Here is a 6,000-nt window from a genome sequence, read left to right as displayed (position 1 = left end):
TCCTGCCTTGAAGGAATACCAACTATCACATACCTATTAAATGATCGGGGAGGGATGACATAATATATTTGGGGTGGGGGTGCCACAGAAACTTCAGAGAATCATAGATAATAGGAATATTTACCTAAAGCTGGAAGTGACCTTAGATGTCATTTACCCTACCTATTTCCCTGTTGTAGGATATGATTTTGTGAATCAGATTGAATTAAATGCCACCCCTTCCCCAGATGGATTGCTTTGAAACCCAGATGTGGCCCTTTTGGGACAAGAACTATGTAAGTATCTTCCTCTTGATTGGCTCTGGACATCCTGGACTATACGGAACTTTCGTGTAGGCTGCTTTTTACTTAGGGGCTGCCAAGCATTCATTGATAGAAGAAGTTCAAGGCAAGGGATGCTCACTTGTAGTTCTATTTGACTGAATATTTGAGCCCTGAGCCATTCATTGCTCCAGATGAAGCAACACTCTTCCAAGATTCTCTTATTCCAGATGAGGAAACTAAGTCATAGAGAGATTAAGCAACCTATCTAAGGTCACAAATGTAATAAGTAGTGGATTCAGGATTTGAGCTCAGGTCATGGGACTCCAAGTTTAGCTCTTTCCACACACATATAAAGGGATGACAATCTTTGTCAGGGGAGGATGTGCTCATGTGGGCAAAATGATAGATCATTAAAGAACTAGGGTAGCACATTGAAATAGTTTATTTTCGGAAATAATTGCTAAGATGAAAACAATCCATTTTTGAATGTAATGCCATAGCATTCTCTGGTCACATTTCCATTATGGGAGTCATCTAGTAAGATAACACTCTGGGCTTTAATGTCTTTCATTGGGACTCTTTTACTTAGCTCAGTGCTATTTTCTAATTTATTCACTGCCTCTTGGCTTTTATAAACACTATATTGCTTAAACAGGTGAAAGATGTCTCATATTACGTTCCCTTGAGAGATTGAATTATCACATAATGTTGCTTCTTTTCAACAACTTACTTGAGCTATAACTGTGAACATATCAAATTAAATTCAGGTAACAGTATTTTGGATCTAAGTTGTATTTCCCCTCCACCCCCTCCTTTTATCTATTTCCTTTTCCCCCTGGAAATATACATGAATATTTCTGTGGGTTTTTTCCAGTTGATTCTGATCCATTACCTTGTTCTTGGAAGCCAAAAACCATGTATCTTTTTTATCACTGCATCAGCCTCAATGCCAAGCACTTTGCATTGTTATCGTTGTTACTTCGTGTTTCTTTAAGGAATTATTTCATTTTCAAAAGATGGCTGCTAGATTTATACCCAGCCTGCTTCTTTGAACAAAAATCTATTCATATCTGTATTTCCCCAGAATTATGTAAAAATGAGCAACATCTGTGCCCTAAAGACCCACGTGAAGAAGCATCTGCTGAAGCTAAGACTTTGTAGAGATTCCTCATTTATTCAATGTCTTTAGAATTTATCTAGATTTATAGGATCAAAGTTCTAGAGCTAAAAGGCCCTAGAGGTCATTTGGTCTAACCCCGTCAAAAAAACAAGAGTGAAGCTCAGAAGAGTTGTGATTGGCCCAAAGTAACCAGGCAGTAAGTCACATGGTCAGGATTTGAACACAGATCCCATAACTCCAAATTCTGGACTCTTTGCACTGCATTATCCTCCTTCCCTGTGTTGTGCCACTATAAATGAATTTTCCTGATAACTGAAAAATTAATCTCTTCTTTGTTTGGGACTTTTTTCCCCAGGAGGTAACATTTTTTCAATTTTTAAAAGTTTTTTATTTAAAATTTTGAGTTCCAAATTCTATCCCTCCTTTTCTACCTTCTCTCCCCTTGACCCTGTACTTAAAATTTTTGATGCAAATCTTTGAATGAATTCTACACATAAATGCAGTCTAAATCATGGTATCCTGAATAGGGAATCTCACTTTTTTTTTGGACGAAGTAATGTCAGTGTCTATTACTTCATGAATACTCATTGATGAGAATGAGAGAGGATCCAGGGCCAGGCTGACTAGAAGCATTCAGACCTACCTATATAGGCCTGCAGCTAAATCCTGAGCTTGTGGATGGCTCACTTAGACCACCAACATCCTCTGAGCTTTTAGTTTCAATTCATTTGGTAAAGGACTCTGGTGAACTATCAGTCCCCATTCTCTGTGGATGGTTTTCATTCCCACTGGGTTCCCATACTTCAATGTCATGACCATCCATTCTTATATCATGCACCAATACACAGGCAGCTCAGACTTGTTTTTTTGAATTTTGCTCTTTTCTCCTGCCTTGCCAAGCTGTCCCTCCACAATTTGTCCTCATACTTGCCTCTAGGAGTGCAGTCTTCCAATCCACTGTTGTGCAGCTTCCCTCCAAATAAGTTGGATGTTAATGTAAAATATTCGTTATTATGCTCAATTCATGTGAATTACAATTAAAACTTACACCTCAGGGGCAGCTAGGTGGTGCAGTGGATAAAGCATTGGCCCTGGATTCAGGAGGACCTGAGTTCAAAGCCAGCCTCAGACACTTGACACACTAGCTGTCTGACCCTGGGCAAGTCACTTAACCCACCAAGAAAACCAAAACCAAAACCAAAAAAAATCTTACACCTCAAATCCAGATGTCTAAATAATATGATCATTAAGGTAACTTCCAAAGCTAAAAGTGCCCTTCAAGGGATTATAGTCCAAATAACTTCCTGTTTTTTGTTTTTTGCAGGGCAATAAGGGTTAAGTGACTTGCCCAGGGTCACACAGCTAGTGTCAAGTGTCTGAGGCTGGATTTGAACTCAGGTCCTCCTGAATCCAAGGCCAGTGCTTTATCCACTGTGCCCCCTAGCTGCCCCTAACTTCCTGTTTTTACAGAGGAAGAAATCGAGGCCCAGAAATGTGAAGTAATTATCCTATAGTAGTGAACTAGGATTCAAACCTAGGTTTCCAAACTCCAGAAACAGTGTCTTGTTCTCTATACCATAACTCCACTTACCAAATTTTGATATTGATTTCGTTCAAGACTTGGGACTTCATTGACACAAGAAAACTCCTTCCACCAATGTAGATCAGCTATTTCTCTGCCTCATGTAGCCTTCTAGCGTTGCCTTAAGACACTGAGAGGTTAAGTGATCTTTCCCAGAATCACACAGACAGTATGTATGTATCAGAGGTAAAATTTGAATTTAGGTCTTCCTGATTCTGAGGCACTTCCTCTGTCATACCTTGAGCTATCTCTATTTTGTTCAGCTAGGGTGTACAGTGGCTAGAATGTTACATTTAGGGTCAGAAAGTCCTGTTTTCATATGGTGCTTGAGACACTTATTAGCTGGGTGGTAACCTTGGGTGAGTCACTTAACTTTTGTCAGTTTCAATCTCTTCATCTGCAAAATGGGGATAATAACACCTACCTCATGGGATTATTGTGAGGGTCAAATGAGATAATGAATATAAAACACCTTGTAAACCTTAAAACAGTATGTAAATTCTAGCTATTATTGTCCACTAACATTTTATACGAGACTGAGCTTTTGAGGTTTTGGAAACATTTGTTCATTCAACTGCAAATACATTGTGTGAATCAAATGTTTAATTCCCATCCAATTTGTCTGGGATCTTATAAAGCTGGACTAAGAAGGGCAACAGTGCATACAGGTATAGGTTATAGGAGATTTTGTGTCCCAGGAAGGAAAATTGAGAAAGCTTATAGTATTAGAAAAGAGAATTGGGTACTGAATTAATAAAACTGCATTAAGGGGTAGCGTCCAGGGCTGGAAGATACCTCTGAGATCCTTCTATTCTGATCATTCTTTTAATGGAGAGGAGAAAACTGAAGCCCTGAAAGGTACAATGAGGCACAGACTACATGTTACTGTAAAAAGCTCATTGGCTTTTGAGGCAGAGGACCTCAGTTCAGAACCGACTTCTCATACTTCCTATCTACAAAGCCATAGGTAAGTAACTTACTCCCACTGGAAGGGGGTATTACTGGATGACATCTAATGATTCTTGCATTTTTCACTCTATGATCTTATAATCTATGATATGTCCAGGGCCTCATGAATACAAGAGCAGCGATTCTAATCTATGATTTTTGGCTACAGAACCATTGTTTTGTCTATTATTCCATATTGTCTCTGGACAATTTCTTGATGCCTGCTTCAAATCATTGCCTCAAATCTTTCCAGCTGTACTTGGGTAGTTGACATTATAGCTATACTTTATCAGTTATCTTAGCCTTAATGTCGATGTAGACAATTTTCTAACTTGGTATGAAGTATGACTACATAAAAACTATGTCCTTGTTTTCCATGAAAACTGATGATTAAGCATTCAGACCACATCAATATGAGACCAGCAAATTTTAGCCATTTTGACCAAATCACCAGTAATTTTAGTCAAATAACTACTTTGATTTTTTTCACAGAATTGCCTAGTTGTTTGTCAGATACTTAGGGAATTAAGGGTTATGATTGCTGTATTTGAGTATTTGAAGAATTCTAACTACCAGGACAAAGGATTTGGTATGAAGGCAAAACTAGTTGCAACAGGTGGAAGTTGGAAAAGGTTTGATGTCAGGAAAAACTTCATAACACTTATAATCTGAAGTGGAATGGATGGACAGCTAGGTGGTGCAGTGGATAAAGCACTGGCCCTGGATTCAAGAGGGCCTGAGTTCAAATCCAGCCTCAGACACTTGACACTTACTAGCTGTGTGACCCTGGGCAAGTCCCTTAATCCTTATTGTCCCGAGAGAGAGAGAGAGAGAGAGAGAGAGAGAGAGAGAGAGAGAGAGAGAGAGAAAGAAAGAAAGAAAGAAAGAAAAAATAAAGTAGAATGGACGCCTTCAGGATGCAGCAGATTCTTTCTCACTGCAAGTCTTAAAGTAAAGGTTGAATGACTCTTGTATTTGTTATAGAGGGAATTCTTCATATATGGATTGGATTAGTGGGCCATTGGAGTCCCTTTGAACTTTTGACATTTGGAGATTCTAATTTTATAAAATGATTCATTTTAGTGTTGGGTAGATATAACTTCAGAACTTAATCATTGTCATGTAACTTTTGATTGTCTAGCAACAAAGAATGGCTTGAATTACAGTTAATTAACATTCAGTATAGTTCCCAATACAGTGCAGTGACACATGACATTGTGTCATTAAGCCTCAACACTAAATGAATAATGAATGTCTCACTGCATTCTGGTTTTCTCTTTCTATTCCCAATTTATTTTGTTTCCTTATTTGGCATTAATCCTAATAACATGGAGCTTATAGTCTTATTTTATTTTCATATCCATTAACACCAGAGTAGATAGCTTTGTGTTTACTATTTTTATTTCTTCATATTTATAAACCAGAACTGGCATTGAGACAAAAATGAAGCTGACTAGGACAAGTCTCCTTTTTAGTATATGTTATTAGCACCTGTGATTTTAATGCTATCATTGAACATTATAGTTTGATCAACTGAGTGAGTCTGTTTCTGACCCTAGAAATAATAGATTATACTGTTGCAAGTAAATACACATACATGCACACTCCCATATAATATATATATATAAATTAATATATACATATTAGTATAGTATATATAGTTTATCCTTGTGTGTACTTATGGATATATGTATGTTTATATATAGTATGTGTATATACAGTATGTGTACATACTATGTGTATATACAGTATGTGTACATATATACACATATACATGTGGGTGTATAAATATGCATGTGTGTGTGTGAATATGTGTATATGTAGTATATGAGTGTATATTTTTTCTCCTCCATTTTATTAAAAAAATGACGACCTCCCATGTAGGACCTATTTTTCAGGAAAGAGGATTCTTCAAGTTTCACATTTGTCATCTGGGTTTTCTTGGGATTTCTACAGTAGTAATATACAATATCCATTGTCCTGACCCATTGCTTGAGTGTTTTCTATGACTCTACTTACATTAGCTAATTTCTAATTAACATGCACATTGTTAGCATTCAGAAATTCAACATATAACAATCCTATCT

Source organism: Dromiciops gliroides, chromosome 1 (assembly GCF_019393635.1).
Source record: "Dromiciops gliroides isolate mDroGli1 chromosome 1, mDroGli1.pri, whole genome shotgun sequence".
In the NCBI taxonomy this organism is placed as follows: Eukaryota; Metazoa; Chordata; class Mammalia; order Microbiotheria; family Microbiotheriidae; genus Dromiciops; species Dromiciops gliroides.
This window is presented reverse-complemented; position numbering follows the sequence as displayed.